Below are 19,449 nucleotides of genomic sequence, written 5' to 3' on the forward strand. Positions count from 1 at the left end.
GAAATTAGGCGCATTGTTGTACACAGCCATGTTGCATGGCCGTGTCAATCTCCGTTCGCTTCTCCCACGCCCGTGTTAAATTGACAGGTTCACCCACGATTTCAAAACACGGACGTGTTGCACGCCCATGTTATTTTGGCAGTTTCGCCCATGGCCATGTCGCACGGCCGTGGCTACTTATCGCATCCCGTGTTGGGGAAGAAATTTTTTTTGCCCTATTTTCACACGGTCGTATCGCACGGCCGTGTTGCATCCGTGGTATGTGCACAGCCTACAGCACATCCGTGTGCCTGGTCGTGTGGTTCTGAAAAGCCTGTGTTCAATGATTTGGTTAGTATGTTAGATTTTAAAAACTAAAATTTAAAGAATGTAATATTTTTAGTGCTCGGGTTGCCTCCCGAGAAGCACTTATTTATAGTCTAAGCTCAACTTACCTCTCCATTGAATGGTCATGGTGGTTTGAGGAGTTTATACTACTCATTCCTGCTGTGAATCTCATCAAAATAAGGTTTTAGGTGAGTATTGTTTACCTTAAAAGTGCCAAATTTGGGATGACTTACCTCGACTGTACCAAATGGGAAAATGCTAAGTACAGTAAGAGGAATTTCTTCATTCGGTTTGGTAGTGTTAATGTGAGGATCTACGGCATCTAATAAAACTTTATCTCGAACCTTAAGTTGATTTGCTGAGGTATTGAGATCGTTCTGGCGTAATTTTGGTTCATCGTTTTCCTTGGTTTAAATGTAAGTCATTCATCTATCTCCTCGATTTGTAACCTTCGAACTTATTTCCTACAAAATAGGTTGCACCGTATGATCAGTCTTAGTAGAACAATTTGTACAATCACCTTCAATTTTAGATGTGTTGTTCGAGTTGCGAGCTTCAAGGTTGATTGTTTCGTCTCCTACACGAAGTGTGAGTTCACCTGTGCCAACGTCAATAATTGTTCTAGTAGTTGCTAAAAAAGGCCTTCCTAAAATCAAAGGACTGTTGCTATCCTCCTCTATGTCTAGAATAACAAAGTTAACGGGAAATATAAATTTATCGATTTTAACTAGCACATCTTCAATAATACCCCTAAGAAATCTTATAGTTTTATCTGCTAATTGAATGCTCATCCTAGTCTATTTGGGTTTCCCTAGACCTAGTTGCTTAAACAATTTGTAAGGCATAACATTAATACTAGCCCCTAGATCAACCAACGTATTTTTTACATCTAAACTACAAATTAAACAAGGAATCGTAAAACTCCCTCGATCTTTTAGTTTGTTGGGTAGCTTATTCTTAAGAATGGCTGAGCAAACCGCATTCAGCTCCACATGCAACCTTTCATCTAACTTTCGTTTATTTGCTAGAAGCTCCTTTAAAAATTTGACCGCGTTTGGCATCTGTAAAAGTGCTTCAATAAATGGTAGGTTAATATGTAGTTTCTTTAAGAGTTTAAGGAATTTATCAAATTGTTCGTCTGAGCGGTCTTTCCTTGTCGGATCGGGATATGGCACACAAGGTTTATATTCTGTACTTACTGATTTTTGTTCGTTTTGGCCTACCTTATTCTTACCTTCGCTTACCACTGGTTCTGGCCTTGGTTTTGCCACTAACCCTTCCTCATCTTGAATGGAAATTGAGTTGAGTTGCTCCCTTGGGTTAGATTCAGTGTTGCTTGGCAGGCTACCTTGTGGTCGTTCGGAAATCAACTTGGCGAGCTGTCCAATCTGAGTTTCGAGCCTCTAGATTGATGCTTGTTGATTTTTGAGTGCCGTCTCGGTATTCTGAAAACGAGTTTCTGACACTGAGATGAATTTGGTTAGCATCTCCTCAAGGTTCAGCTTCTTTTCTTGCTGGTAAGGTGGTTGTTGAAAACCCGGAGGATGTTGTGGCCTTTGATTTCCTTGACCGCCCTACGGGAAATTGGGATGGTTCCTCCAACTTGCATTATAATTGTTACTATATGAGTTATTTTGGGATCTAGAGTTATTGTTACCCATTTATTAGACTTGTTTCTCCTCGATGCTAGGGTTGAAGGGTTGATATTTTGTGCATGCTCCTCCTCCATTCGAATCGCACCTTATCACTGGATGTACCTGAGTAGAACCACACAAATCATCAATCTTTTTATTTAAGAGTTCTACTTGGTTAGATAGCATAGTAATTGCGTCGAGGTTGAAAACACTGGCTGCTTTTGTCAGCTTTGTTCTCATAACTTGCCACTAATAGTTATTCAGTGACATCTCCTCTATAAATTCATAAGCCACCTCAGGTGTCTTATTATTGATAGTTCCTCCAGCGGCTGCATCAATCATCTGCTGAGTCGAAGGACTCAGGCCATTATGGAACGTTTGAACCTGTAGCCAAAGCGGTAACCCATGGTGAGGGCACCTTCTCAAAAGGTCCTTGTATCTCTCCCATGCATCGTAGAGTGTTTCTAAATCCATCTGCACAAAAGAAGAGATATCATTACGTAATTTGGATGTTTTAGCCGGTGGAAAATATTTTAATAAAAAATTTTCAGTCATTTGTTCCCAAGTAGTGATTGACCCTCGTGGTAACGAGTTCAACCATTGTTTAGCCTTATTCCTTAACTAAAAGGGAAACAACTGAAGGTGAATGGCGTCATCAGAAACACCATTAATTTTAAAGGTATCGCAAAATTCTAGGAAATTTGCCAAGTGAGCATTGGGATCCTCGCCCTGCAAACCATCAAACTGAAAAAACTATTGTATCATTTGAATTATGTTAGGTTTCAGTTCAAAATTATTTGCAGCAATAGCAGGTCTAACTATACTTGACTCAGTTCCTGTTAAATTAGGTTTAGCATAATCATACATAGTGTGCGGAGCAGGATTTTGATTAACAACAATTACAGGAGGTAGCGGATTTTCTTGGTTTTCAGCCATCTCCTCGGTTGTGGTTTGAATATCGTCCTCTTGCTCGTTCTCTGTGTATCTTAAGCTTCGCCTTATTTCTCTTTGGTTTCTGCGAACTATGCGATCGATCTCACTGTCAAAAAGTAATGTTCCTGTAATATCCTGATTTTGGGCCTAGTCGGAATAGTGGTTTCGTGACCACAAAATCTGAGATAGAAATAATTATTTTATGATTATTTTGAGGTCTATGATATTATTGCATAATTGTGTGAAAATTTCGTGAAGAAATTTTATGCATAAAGTGCTTAAATTGAAATTAGGGACTAAATCGAATAATTTGCAAAACTTGCATTCTAGAAGTTTCTAGTATGAAATTGTTTTGAAATATTAATTAGGAGGTCTTAAATAGCAATTTTACCAATTTCTAAGTCTATGGACAAAAATTGGACATGGATGGAATTTTTGGAAAGTTTAGTAGTAAGGGCATTTTGGTCATTTAGGGGTAAAATGAATTAAAATACAAAATTAAAAGCCAATTTTGCTCATCTTCAACCCCACGGCCCAATATAGCAAGGAGAAACCATGGCTAGGGTTTTTCAAGTTTCCAAGCTCGATTGTAAGTCCGTTCTAGCCTCGTTTTTAATGATTTTTACATTTTTGGAGTCCCGGTAACTTGATTTAGCTTATTCTAGCAATAATTTAACCTAGGTTTTATAATTGGAAGAATACCCATAGGTGAAATTTGTGTATTTTGGTGTTTTATGATAGAATATGAGGTTTTAAATTATGTTAGACAACTTGTGCTACTCGGTTTTAAGCGAAAACTAGCAAAAGGGCTTAACCGGTAAAAATACCTAATAGTCATAAGTACATGTTAGAGTGAGAATTTGATGTTGCCATAGAAGGGAAAAATGATCAGCATGTCATAAAACATAAGAAAATAGGCTGAAGTTTAATTTACGAGCTTTGGGGGAAAAGTGTAAATATGCAAAAGTTTAGGGGCAAAACTATAATTTTCCAAAATATGATTTTGGGTCAATTTGAATAATGTGAGTCCTAATTAGACTATATTTTAAATGATAGAGCAAGGAAAACTAAAATTGGGCTAAAATGGGAAAATACCAAGTTGTGGACTAAATGGTAAAAGTAGCCATTTTCGCATACGAGGTAAGTTCATGTGTAAATAATGTAGCATAATTGTTATTTTTAAGTTATTGATGTTAATTATATGATATGCTTATTTTTATTATGAAATATATGCTTTGTGGTTAATATTGAGTAATATGCAAATTATGTTTACTACTTGATAAATATGAATTGCTACCAAGTATCGGTTCCGATATTCCATGGAAGACGGCAAATGTGAGATCGAGGGAAAAAGCCCGTTTGAACCTTAGGAATAGATTAGGATACAAGTGACATGTCACTAGGATGGTTGAGCATCCGAACTTGTTGAGTTGAGTCCGAGTTCACTTATGGATGCGAATGTCCGAACTCGTTGAGTTGAGTCCGAGTTCGTGAAATGTAACTAGGCATCCGAACTCGTTGAGTTGAGTCCGAGTTCACTTATGGATGCGAACACCCGATCTCGTTGAGTTGAGTCCGAGTTCGCTTATGGGCGGGTTACATGGTAGCTTGGCTACATATGTAGCACTTATGTGCAAACTTTCCATGTATCCGAATTATATTCCGATGTGTTCAACGGGTAAAATTCTACTCAAGCGGAGGAATACTCGAGATGAAAGGGACGTATTGGTAAGTGTTGTGAAATGAATACTTTGAACAGGTATGTACTTAACCTCGCGTTGAAAACTCGATATAACAACAATATTGTAAGATGATAAATGAAAATGTGATATGAATGTCTCTTGATGATTATGCAAATGATGTTTTATGTTTGCTTATATAGTTATGTTACTTGCTATTTTCATGTGAACTTACTAAGCATTTATGCTTACTCCCTCCTTTTTATTCCTTGTAGTGTTGACAAGCCAGCTCGGTAATCGGAAACGGTCGGAGGCACGCCACACTATCTCAGTATACCATCTTGGCATAATGGCTTGTATATTTTGAGTATGGCATGTATAGCATTATAATCATTTTGTATATATGGTCTTATGATATGGTTATTGAGTGGTATGGAAATGCTTGGTAATGATTAGCCATTGGAATGGCTAATCATGATCATATTTGGTGTTATGTATGTCAAATTGCTAGCTAATCCATGGAAACCATGAAATAGGTAAAATTTACCATAAAATAGATTCAGACAGCAGCAGTGATGTGAGTTTGAAAAATCACTAAAAATAGTAGAAATACAATTAGATGATGAATAATATATGGAATTGAATAATTATGAGTCTATTTTCATATGGATGGAACAAAACAGGTATATGAGTTATATTTTATGAGATGTTTAAATTTTTGTGAAACAGGGCCAGAGCAATTTCTGGATCCCCTGTTCTGACTTTGGAAATTCACCATAAATTGTTCAAAGATAATTAGAAGTCATAATTTATATGTACAGATTCCTTATTGAGTCTAGTTTTATTCGAAGCAAACGGTATAGTCATTGAAACTCTGTACAGGGAGATATCTGATTCGTAATACACAGAGTTCAGAGCAGTCAAACCCTGAAACAGGGGAGACTTTAACTAATAAACTGTACTAATTTGCTTGACCAAAAATTCTAGAAATAGATTAGTAAATAGATATATGAGTCTAGTTTCAGGTAAAATTGACAGAATTTGATTTTGAATTTCGTAACTCGAGATATGAATTTTTAAGCGACTGTGACACAGATTGCTAGTTTAACTGGAAATTTTAAAAATAAATTGTTTGAGCTGTTTAAGTAATGAATTGTCTGTTAACACCTCGTGTTCGAATCCGGCGACGGTCTCGGGTACTGGGCGTTACAGTTCCTGACGGGTTTCTTCTAGTCATAAACTATAAGAACTTGCCAGAAAAAGGGAAAAAGAAGAATTAGTAATAAAAATTAGAATAAAATTTAAATTGCAGTAAAAGTAAATGGCTAAAGCAATAAAAATCAAGTGTTCCTAATATCTTAGTTCCCCGGCAACGGCGCCAAAAACTTGATACGTGATATTCGTGACAGGTTTTAAATATTTATAATGAATCGTTCTTGAAACTAACTATTATCACGATGAAGAGAAGTGTACCTATCAAACAGTAGTATAGTTTTAGCAAAACTGGATTGTCGAACCCAAATGAACTAAAAGTACTAGTAATGACTATCTTTTTATTATCTAGCCTACGAATAATGGGGTTTGTTTTAACTAACTAATTAACTAAACTAAGAATTCACAGAAAATAGAATTGGGGAATTACTTTTGGAAAAACTCGATTGATTAAGACAATACCTAAGGAAAAATCCACCTAGACTTCACTTGTTATTTGACTCTGAATCGGACGATTTATTCATTTGACTTGATCCGTAGAAATCCCTAAGTTATATTATTATCCCTCTCGAGACTAACAACGACTAACCCTAGGTTGAATAATTGAAATCTATTTCTAATTAACTCCCTAGGGTTGCATTAACTCGATCTATGGATCCCCTTATTAGGTTTCACCCTAATCTGGCAAAATCTTGTCACCATATCTCTAGGTTGAATTTGATTCCGCTTTTTAAAATAGTAATGTACTCTTAGACAAGGTTTATTCCTCCTCTGAATAAGAGTTTAACTTGAAACAATATCCTGGAATATCAAAACAAGAATTAAGAACACATAATTAAGAACAAGTCAAATATTTATCATACATTTGGATAATAATAACAAGATCATCTTAGGTTTCATTCCCTTAGGTATTTAGGGTTTTAGTTTATAACTAAAAGGTAAACATCTCGGAAGAATAATGAATACAAAACGTAAAGAAAAACCCAAAACTCCTGAAGGGAAATTGAGGGGAGATCTTCAGTCTTGATGATGAATCCAGCTTCTGAGATAGATCGATCGGCTTTCCTTGAGTAGTTCCCTGCTTCCTTCTCTGTGCGTCCCTTATTCCTCATCCTCTAGCGTGTATATATAGGCTTTAGAATGCCTAAGAACCCTCAAAATTGGCCTTTTCCGAATTGGACTAAACTTAGGCTCGGCAAGGACACGCCCATGTGCGATTATTTTAGCCTGTGGTTAAGCCTGTTAAATAGGCACGGACGTGTGGTCCACCTATGTGAGTTGTGCTTCGATCTTGCCAATTTGACATAGCCGTGTGGTCTGCCCGTGTGAGGAAGTCTAGGCAATGTTGATTTCGTACGTTGGCCCATTTTCTCCGTTTTTGGCCCGTTTCTTGTTCCTTTCACTCTCCTATGCTCACCTAAGTATAAAACATGAAATTAAGGCATTAGGAGCATCGAATTCACCAATTTTAAGGAAAAATCATCCATAAAATGTGCTAAGCATGGGATAGAAATATGTATGAATTACGGTTTATCAATCAACCAACTGATCCGTTTCTTGATATGCAAGGGCAAATGAACCAAATGCTTCAAGATTTTCCTTCCATGGTTTTGGTCAAGGAAATGATGAAAAAGAAGAAGATAATGTTTTGTTTGTTTGTTTTATTATTATTGTAACACCCCTAACACGTATCCATCGTCAAAATAGGGTTACGAGGCATTACCGAATAATACACCTCATTAACATACATTTATGCATTTATAATCAAAATCCATTTAAATCATTCTTATTGTCCCTTATAAGGCTCTACGAGACCTTAAAACATGCTTAGAAGTGGCTCGGGACTAAACCGATAACATTTGCAAACTTTAAGGAACATATAAAATTTTCAAACATTACAAGGTCACACACCCGTGTGAACAGGCCATTTGCTTTACACGGCCACCGACACGCCCGTGTCACAGGCCGTGTGAAAACAGGGCATACATACTAACTTGCACCATACGGCCGGAGACACGCCCATGTGCCATGGCCGTGGGAAAACTGGAGGGGTTACTAACTTGGGCCACACAGCCAGCCACATGCCTATGTGCCAGTTCGTATGCCACACATAGCCAGTAGACACTTCTGTGTGTCTAGGTCGTGCCAAACCTGTAGGGTATACTGACTTAATTCGAAAGGGTATCCTAGGAGACACACGGCCGTGTACCAAGGCCATATGTCATACACAGTTGAGCCACACGCCCTTGTGCTCAGCTGTGTGGAGTGAAAATAGGCTTGGTAAAATCCACATTTCTCACCTTCCACAAGCATATCTAAACCACATCATATTTGCACCATTTTATACATATATAAGCAACCAAAGCATGTTATTTCATACACATTTATGCCTTCTATCCTCAACCATTTCAACTACTAAATTCCACATTTAAAACATGTAACGCCCCCACGCCCGAGACCGTCACCGGAGTCGAGCTTGAGGTGTTACCGAACATAATTTATCAAATTAAGAACTTTGAATCATTTGTTTCTACATTCACAGCTTTCTAGTTACCTGCGTCATAGTTACAAGAAAAATCATATCTCGAGTTACGAAACTCAAAATCAAGATCCGTAAATTTTCTCTAAATCTAGACTCATATATGTATTTATTAATTTTTTTATAGAATTTTTGGTTGGGCCAATTAGTACAGTTTATTAGTTAAATTTACCCCTGTTTTAGGACTTGGCTGGACTGACCTTTGTTTACTACGAACCATATATCTCTCTGTGAAAAATTTATATGACTCTGCTGTTTGTTTATCCTGAAACTAGACTCAATAAGGATTCCAAGAATATAAAATAAAACACCTAATTATTTTTGTACAATTTCTGGTGAATTCCTAAATTTGGAACAGGGGATCCAGAAATCATTCTGGCCCTATTTCACAAAAATTCAAATATATTCTAACGTATAATTCCTTTACCTGTTTCGTTTGTTTTATGTGAAAATAGACATATTGGGATTCAATTTCATATTTAATCCATCACCAAATTCGATTTCTATGATTTTAGTAAATTTTCAAACTCACGTCCGTTGTTTTTGCAATGTTCATTTATGGCAAATTTCATCTTTTCATGAGTTTTTATGAACTAGATAACCTATTAACTTTCCATGACATCAAACATGGTCTAAATTAGTCATTTCCATGACCTATCATTATCAAGCATTTTCTCAACCAAATCACCGCCATATCACAAAATTATTTATACGAAATAGGTATATTGCTATACATGCCATACTTAAGTTTTACAAGCCATTTACCAAAAAATGTCCTTCGGATAGTGTGATCGAACCTTCGACCTGTCCCGATTCCCGAGCCGTCTTGTTCAAAAATACAGTGAATAAAAAGGAGGGAGTAAGCATAAATGCTTAGTAAGTTCATATGCAAATAACAAGTAACATAACAATACAATTATACCAAACAACCTTAGCATAGTATCACCAAAACATATATCACATTTCTAAACATCATTCATCATCTTACCACCTTATCGTTGTTGTATCTATTTTCAACCCGAGGGTTAAGTACATACCTGTCCAAAGTGTCCATTTCACAACACTTACCAAAACGTCACTTGCATCTTAAGTATTCTTCCATTTCACTAGAAATTTTACCCGTTGAACACATCGGAATATAACTCGGATACATGGATAATTTGCACATAAGTGCCACATATGTAATCAAGAAATCATGTAACCCGCCCCTAGGTGAACTCGGACTCAACTCAATGAGCTCGGGCGTTCGCATCCATAAGTGAACTCGGACTCAACTCAACGAGTTCGGATGCCTAGTTACATCTCACGAACTCGGACTCAACTCAACGAGTTCGAACATTCGCGTCCGTAAGTGAACTCGGACTCAACTCAACGAGTTCGGATGCTCAACCATCCTAGTGACATGTCACTTATATCCTAATCTATTCTTAAGGTTCAAACGGGATTTCATCGAACACATATCCTTGCCATCTTCCGTAAAATACCGAAACCAATACTCAGTAGCACTTTATATTTAACAAATAATACACATAATTTGCATTTTATTCGAAAATAACCACAACGCATATCATATAATTAACATCAATAACTTATAAATAACAATTATGCTACATTATTCACACATGAACTTACCTTGGTACCAAAATATAATGATTTTGCAATTTAGTCCACAATCTTTTCTTTTCCTCGATTGGGGTCGATTCCACATCTTTCTTGATCTAAAATAACACATTTAGCTTATTTAATACTCACATTATCAAATTAGTCTTTAATTCAAATTTTAACAAAATTACAATTTTACCCCTAAACTTTTGCATATTTACACTTTTGCCCCAAATCTCGAGAATTAAACTTAATTCCTTATTCTTATGTTTTATAACATGCTGATCACTTTTCCCTTCTATGGCAACATCAAATACTCACTCTAACATGTACTTATGACTATTAGATATTTTTGCCGATTAAGCTCTTTTACTCGTTTTCACTCAAAACCGAGTAGCACAAGTTGTCTAACATAATTTAAAACCTCATATTCTATCATAAAACATCAAAATTCACAAATTTCACTTATGGGTATTTTTCCAAATATGAACTCTAACTCAAAATATTACTATCATAAGCTATACCGAGTTACCGGGATTTCAAAAACGTAAAAATCATTAAAAACGGGGCTTGGAATCACTTACTATAAAGCTTGAAAGTTGAAGAAACCCTAGCTATGGAGAGAGGGAGCATTCGACGGCAACTAAGGAAGATGATAACCAATTTTGTGTTATTTTTCCCTTTTTATTTCATTTAATATCCAAATGACCAAAATGCCCCTCCTTACTAAACTTTCAAAAAAATTCCTTCCATGTCCTAATTTTGTCCATGAACTTAAAATTGGTCAAAGTACCATTTAAGACCTCCTAATTAATATTTCAAAGCAATTTCATACTAAAAACTTTTAGAATGCAAGTTTTGCAACTTATTCGATTTAGTCCCTAACTTTAAATTAAACTCGTTATGCCAAAAATTTCTTCACGAAATTTTCACACAATTATGCAATCATATCATAAACCTCAAAATAATTATAAAATAATTATTTTTATCTCGAATTTGTGGTCACGAAACCACTATTCCGATTAGGCCTTAATTCGGGATATTACAAAACATACCAAATCATTATGCCAAAATCATCAAAGCTTACATAAGTACCAATTGCATTTTCTTATCAACTTATCAACTATTTCATGTCACAAAACATACCATATCCCCATCTGAAGATCAAACCACAATATACCAACTTCCAAGCAATAATACTCCAACTTACAACTATCCAAAAGAGCAACCATATAACCATACCAAACAAGCCAACACATAAGGCATTATATACATCACATATATCACTTATAAAACACATAATTTAAACCAACTTAAATGGCCAAATACATGCTAACATTTACAAGCCAAATCTCATGGCTCAAAATCATAACTCAAAACATATCAATATAACACTAGCCTATACATGCCATATACCATATATACAAAGCTCCAAAAGTACCAACAAGATGATCGATAGTGTAATGACGTTTCCCGACGATCCATGAGTCCGAGCTAGCTTCGATAATCTATAAAATAGTATAAAATAAACATAGTAAACTTTAAAAGCTTAGTAAGCCATATACAAATAAATTTACCACATGAATTACAATATTTCTATCAATAGGCCAAATACAAGTAAACACATATATATATACACAAACCTTTCTCAATGAATACTTATTCAAATTCACATATAATTTCATCAACGACTTCCCTTTTCAATATTTGTATGAATTTCATACGTACCTAGGTCATTTAACTCATTCACACATTCTTTTTCGACTTGTCTTTGCCCGTTGAACCATTCAAAATTGTTAAGGATACTCAGAAATCAAATAAGCTTGTGCAATGCCATATCCTAGCTATGGTCTTGCATGTTATCACATATTGATGCCATTGTCCCAGACAGGGTCTTACACGAAATCATAATACAATGCTAATGTCCCAGACATGGTCTTACACCTAATCACAATACAATGCCAATGTCCCAGACATGGTCTTACATGTAGTCACATCTTGATAACCTAATGTCATGACATTTGTATCCTATACTATTCCTAAGGTTTGTACGAGACTATCAGATGTCGTAACTCTATCGATTCTTGCTCATAATCACTCGTTCAACATTCATAGCAATTCAATGATAATGAAACATATATAATTCAATTAAAATACATTTATTTGCATATGAACTTACCTCGTAGTCGGAATAGAGGGATCAGATCGACTATTCGATAACTACCGATTTCCCTCAAGCTAAATCCGATTCCTTTCGTTCTTGATATATATATTCAAAATTAATCCATTTAATCACCAACTCAATCAATTTCATCCAAAAACACATATTTAAGCAAATTTTCACTTTGGCCCTAAACTTTCATGTTTCTTTTAATTAGTCATTATTTCATAAAAACACAAATTACAACATTTTCAATTAAATCCAAGCTAGCCGAATTTCTATAGGCTCCTCAGTAGCCTATATTTATTAATATTTTACACATTTAACCTCACATTTTCATCTTTTCACAAATTAATCCCTTTTATGCATTTTCACTAAAAATCACTTTACAAAACATGATAATCTATCATCAAAAATTCCTATTTCATCATCAAATACCAAAGAACACAATAAATCATCAATGGAAACTCTCAAAATCTTTAAAAATTTTGAAAATTAAGACACGGGCTAACTAGTACTCAAAGCAACAATCACAAAAACATAAAAATCATCAAAAACTGAGCTCAAAACATACTCAATTAAGAACAACAAGGGCCGAACCCTAAAACAACATCCATGGCTTCTTCCTCTCCTAATTTTGGTGAAGATGATGATAATTTAAACTTAAAATTATTTTTCTTTTATTTATTATAACTTAATACATAGTTTACCATTTTACCCTTGGTTATTAAACCATTTAATCATCAAATATAAGGCCATTAATGTCCATCTCCACTATCAATGGTCTATTTAAAACATAAGGACCTTCCATTTAATGAACCATAGCAATTAAGCACTTTTAACTTATAGCATGCTACTTTTGCATTTTACGCGATTTAGTCATTTTCTCAAATTAACCACTTAAACGATAAACTTATTTCACGAAATTTCCACACATATATAATCACATGCTATAAAAACCAAAAATAATATTAAAATAATTTTACAACCTCAAATTTTTAGTTCCAAAACCACTGTTCTGATTTATCTAAACTAGGCTGTTATAATTATAATTACTTAAACAATTAAAATAATAACATTTTAATTATAAATTTCTCTTAATTAAGCATTAAACTACCACTATAATCAATTATGGTCAAATCATATCATAAAACCTTGCACATTTATTAATTGAGCCATTTAACTAATAAAATTCAATAGCAATTGAATTTTACGACTTTTACAATTTAGTCCTCTTTCCTTAATTAACTAGCTAAACATTAAAATTTTCGGACCAAACTTCAATACACCAATATAGTAACTCTGTAAATATTTAATAAAATTTATGGAGCTCAGGTTATTGGAATAAGGTTTCGATACCTCATTTTTCAAAATCACTTGACTTTAGGGACAAACCACTTTTACTTAAATATTCATTCAATTGGCAAAAACTATCAAATCAAAATTCAATATAATACTATATTTGAGTCGTAAATATTAATTAATAACATTTACGGACACACTCGTCGGATTTTTGGTCTTGAAACCACTATTTCTGAAACCATTGAAAAACGGGTTGTTACACATTATGTGGTTTCCACAAGTATACATGTTAGATTATAATATAGTTATAAAAAAACGTATGGAAGTACTCCAAGGATCATACCCAAGGGAAGCGAGACTAAATTAATCCTAATTTCTACGTTAATGGGTTTAATCTATATTTTATTTAAACTATATTACGATAAATCCTAAGGTAGTGATAGAAGCTATTGTATTAAACTAATAAAAGAATAGAAAAAAAATTAGAGATTTAATTAGATTAAAAAATGAAAGACTAACTCACTTTACTTTTCATAATTAACTCCTATTTCGAGTTTTATCCAATCAACTGGTCATTATCCTAGCATGGACTTTCGGCCTTCCACTAACCTAATAAGTCAACAAGAGCTACCTATCTCTTAACCTCATAGTCCAGACTGTATTGGGGTAAGGTTTTCACGAATAGACAAACCAATTTTAGGTTTATTCCCACATATATGACTTCCTAAGGTTGTCAAGCCTAGGGTTTTAAGTTTTTCCTATCCCAACCAGCTGATCTGCTAAGAAACCCTACATAAAAGCTAATTAATCCCACATCTACTTGTTAATCTCCTGTTACCATATTAGTTCCTCATGGATTTAACACAAAACATGAACTTGATTAAAAACAATTTAAGAGCAGAGATGAGAAAAATCTTGATATATTAATAGTAGCACGAACAATAAGACGTCAAATAGTTTGATGAATTCGTAATCTAAATTTTGTGAATAACGAAATAAATACTAGACTAGAATTATAATTGAAAAGAAACATAATTACAAGTATAAGTAAAACTCAACAAGAAACGAAAAATTAACTAAATGAAAAATTGTTTGTAAACTGAATCCTATTTATAGGCCTAAGGTTGGTCGTTGGTCCTTGACTAATTCGGCTCATTATTTGGTGTTAAAGTTTCTTGAGCGGATGGAAACACTCTTGCCTCATTAATTGATCTCGTCTCGTTAGTGTCACAACACCCTCTAGCCTGTGTCACGACATGGCTAGCAGTCTATTAGTTTGGGTGTGTCTTTAGGGCTATGTCGTAACACCCTCTGGTTGTGTTGCAACATTGAAGGTAGTTTACTCCTTTGATATTTCTTTTTTTTTTTTGTGTTGTGACATCCTAGATCCATGTCGCAACATTGCGGGTAGTCTACTATTTTTGTGCCTCCAGGTAGTGTCCTACACACTCTTTGAACAGGGTAATCTACCTTTAAACCTCTATTGGCCCGCACGGTCTTATAAATAGTCAAAATTACTCATTTTATTATCTGCCAACTAAAAATTAAAACTAAATAAAAACATAACTAAATTACTTTCCCACGAGCGCATTAAGTATGGAAAATAGTTTAATTTCCTACAACGAATTGCTACAGATCAAACTCCCTCACACTTAAGTCATTGATTACTTGTTCTCAAGAAAGAAAACATAAAGCTTAAAAAATTTAAAAAACTACAACCCTTGAGAAAGTATGATACAAAAATTAGTTTAGGAGCAAAACAAATAGGAGTAATCGTAAATACACATAATTCTAACATGATATATAAATGACTTACCACTATCAACCCCGAACATCTAAGTTCAGTATATTACAAAGTATATAAACAAAAAGTTCATCAAATATATTGATCCATTAAGAAATCATATAGGTAATTTGATTATACTAGAAGAATACAAACAATTATTATTACAATTACTCAATACAATGTCCATTCACAAATAGATTTACTTAGATCACATAGGACTTTTCAGCTTGTAATGTTTTAAGGCTGAAGGTTAGTATGAAATTAAAGAACAGGGAGCATCAAAGAGGGTTCAAGCACGAAATTAGTTTGACACATCGTATTGTTCGTTATTCACCCTCTTTAGCAACTCTTTCCCATTTACTGCCTTATTTCTCATTCTCTCACATTCTTTATTTCTCCATGTAGGAAGTCATAATGTAATAATAATAACTATGGTAAAGTTATGAGTTTTTTGTGCACTAATGATTAAGATTTCTAATCTTGTAACTTATTTTTGGGTCACTTTGACTTTTTCGATATTGTCTTTCACAATGTTTTTTCATTGTTCTAGTACTTTTTCCCCTCATTTTGTATTTTTTCTGAAATTTTATTTTATTTGCATACATTAGCTCGACCTATAATTACTATATCACACTTTTTCCTCCTATTTCACTCTGATATTACAAAACCATCGTTATGTCTCTACCTGTCCCTCAATACGTATGGCATGACATCTAAATTTATGTAGTGCATGCACCAAAGAAAAAGGATAAGTACAATATATATTTGGGCTTCGAATTTTGTATAAAGTTTCTTCAAGGAGTGACTTTCGGCTCAATTATAGGTACTATAGGTTGATGAATAGGGTTTGCCTTTTGGCTCTCTGTTTATACCAAATAATGCCTTAGGTCATCCTTAGGTATCTCAATATTCATGAATTTAATTGAATAAATAATCACAACTCTAATCATCTACTATTCATACTAGCATGTTCGTTTCCCTATGTTTTCTCTATCATTCGATATATTCAATTACTAAATGACTATTTACAATGTAATATATAGAACTTAGTAGTCTAATAATTGAAATTTTAAAATCATTCACTATCATGCCAAATTTATAGTAAACACGATAAACCTAAATACATGCTCCTAATCAATCACTTATATTTTTACAAGCTTAAGCACACTTTACAAAAGAAAAATTTAAAATAAAAGCATAAAATAAACACGTAAATTTTCTATGTTACCCTCACACTTTGGATAGCATATTGTCTCTACTGTGTAGCCTTAAAAAATACAAGAAAGCAGTTACCTGATTGATCATGACGTTACTGTAGCCTTATGGTGGGTTTCTCCTTCCCTGTTCATTTAAAGCTTGTAAATATAGTGCTCTCCCAATGTAGGATTCCTGCATAGAAAATTTAAAAACAAATCATACGTACACACACACACACACACACACATATCTGTTAATACTATCCTACTCTTGCACAAAAATAAAGATAAAAATCATCAAAGTTAATTGTTTACACATCTAAAAAAATAGTTTTAATCATTAAATTGGGGTGGTTGCCACCCTTCCATAGGATATTTTGTAAGAGTATGCCCAAAGATCAATCATGAGATGGTTGTAATAACATACTTGATTTACCATGTTTCCATTATTATTTCAGTTTCTTTTCTGTGTGTATAAATTATTTGTTCTATAATAATGTCCTGAGAAAAATATGATTATTCTTAAAAGGTCCTTAGTCAAGTATTATTGTTGACTAGGACAACAATAATGCATTAAGACTAACATGTAGTTGATTGATGATAAAGATTTGTCATTGATATAGAGTGTCAGAATCAATGCATGAATATATGTGTTAGAGAACAACATATTGGACTGACCCGCTATGAGTATGTTTTTTGGATTATTATGTAATTGTCACAATATTACTTATAATGATTAATATGTATATGATCCTCAGATTTGAGATCATCATTATCCCAACATCGTGAGTTGTATATTTTGATCTGATCAAGCGTACACCATAATCGGTTGATTTATAAAGGCGATGTTGGATATACCACAATCTATGTAGAGGGATATGGTTGATCAATATAGGATAAGTCCCTCTTACATAATAGGAGTAATATCCTAGGCCACTTGATTGAGTGAGACTAGAAATGCATGGCCATGTTCAAATAAGTTGATATGAGATGTCATACTTATTTTTGTATCATAGTCTACTCAAGGTATCAAGAAACATGGGATGGACTATGCAAGTTTGACTATTCCATGACTTGTGTCCATTCCAGAGATAAAGGACTTAAGGATTAATGCATAAAAGATTAATCACAAAAGGTTATGTCGAATCATGACTTCTTGTAACTTAGGTAGCAATGATGCATTGCTAGATGCCACTCATTGTTTGTAACATTAGAATCGTTCTAGTATTACTGCTAACGTTACAAGAACCTACAGGGTCACACCCTATGGTTGAAATGAATGGAATAAAACATAGTTGGTATTATGTTTGGTTGTCACATGAATTAAATTAATTATATTATTAATTTAATTGGGCAATCAAATATCGAACATATTATATGTACAAGGATGTTGTACACATAAGGAGAACATAATTCTATTAATATATGAATTTGGTTCGTATATAAATTTAAATAAATATAGTTTATCAAATCTTTATTATAATTAATGTAATTATAATTTTGGTTAAAAATTATTATATTTATTTATTTTAATTATGATTATTATGTTTGGATTAAAATTTAATTCGATATATACATACCAATTATAAAGGGAGTTATATTTAGAAAGGGAGAAAAACCCTAAAAAGTGAATATATATATAAAAACTCGAAGCTTTGCTATTAGGTCTAGCAGCCGTCAAGCAAAATATCTTTGAAAATATATTTTGGGGATTTCTTCCATTCTTTGTCAACTGGGTGGATTGCGTAGAGGTCTGGATCATAAGGATTGTGGCTTGGATTCGAAATCAAAATAGTATTCTCGTTGCCGAGGCTTCACTGTCTACTCAGATCAAAATTTTGCTAATTTCGAAACTTTTTCACCCTGATTCGTTCCTCGCACATGGATCTATGGTTTAGATCGTCAGAATGTATATATATATATATATATATATATTCCGCTGTGCCATGGGGGTACTGGCGTTCCAACAAATTTTCCCTTGCTCGAAATGTGACCTTGAGAATAGCCTCCGCCCGATTAATGTGTATGCCGAGTTAGGTTGAGGATGACTGGCCCTCTCGTCGTGGATCGTTGCGGCTGAAATGTTGCCTCATAATCATCATTCTCCTCCAAGGAGTCTTGCTCTATAGCCTCTTCCTCCCTTTCATCTTCTTCATCATCCCCACTCTCGTCTTCTTCTTTTTTACTTCCTTGCTCCTCGAATTGGTGATGAAATTACATTGGCCCATATTTATTTGGAGGCAAATCTGGTATTCGCATACCATTTTCCCTTGCGAATTCTTGTGCCACCAAGTCCAGCTCTTGCATCCATCGTATCATCCACTCTAGGTCTGAAATGTTGCTTTCCTATAACTCTCTCCGGGACGTTGATGTTGTTTTCCATTTTAGTGAAGCTCGGACGTCTATATTTTCTTTTTGGTGTTAGTTCCAATCCTAAATTTGCTTTCCTTGAAGCTCTGTATACTGCGTGTATAGTGGATCTTTAATGCCTAACCAGTATTTTTTTCAAGTATTTAGTGTATTTTGGAATTTTCTCTATTAATTCAATAATAAGTAAATTAACATTAAACGATTTAAATAAGTTTAGAAAACTTACAAATTATGCTTTATCTCGTCTCCGTTTATCTTCTAACCGTGCGAGAAATGGTATCTTTGTGACGACGGGTTTTGTGTTCTGCTCATCCTCCGGCTTAGCTACCGGCTCGACTACCGTTTCTAGCTCTTGTTCAATATCATCTTGTTGAGGGGTCTCCTCTTGAAGATCATTGGCACCCTCTTCGTCCTCCTTGAAGTTAGATTCTATCAAAATTAGATTCCAAATTATACGTGATAGAATCTTACAGTGTCACGTCATTTTTTTTTTGTGAATTATATGCGACTAGTACGACTCGAACTCATGTTACAACTGGTTCAGTGAACATCCTAACTATCAAACCAACACACGAGATTGTAAAATATCACGTCATTAAACTTTCACATTTATCAAGTTCGGATACATAAATGGACATAATTCTCAAATTTAAGTAATGAAGTGGAAAAAATATATATATAAATACCAAAACACGTAAAATTACCAAT

The 19,449-nt window shown here is 34.2% G+C and overlaps 1 non-coding gene across 1 annotated transcript; it reads left to right on the forward strand.

The window, feature by feature from the left end:
- The first annotated feature begins 2,361 nt into the window (after positions 1 to 2,361).
- On the forward strand, positions 2,362 to 2,468 carry LOC128294905 (small nucleolar RNA R71). Its single transcript, XR_008285212.1, has one exon. It is a non-coding gene; the product is annotated as a small nucleolar RNA R71 (small nucleolar RNA).
- Positions 2,469 to 19,449: the final 16,981 nt, after the last annotated feature.

The sequence above is a fragment of the Gossypium arboreum genome, chromosome 6 (assembly GCF_025698485.1).
Source record: "Gossypium arboreum isolate Shixiya-1 chromosome 6, ASM2569848v2, whole genome shotgun sequence".
Taxonomy (NCBI): Eukaryota; Viridiplantae; Streptophyta; class Magnoliopsida; order Malvales; family Malvaceae; genus Gossypium; species Gossypium arboreum.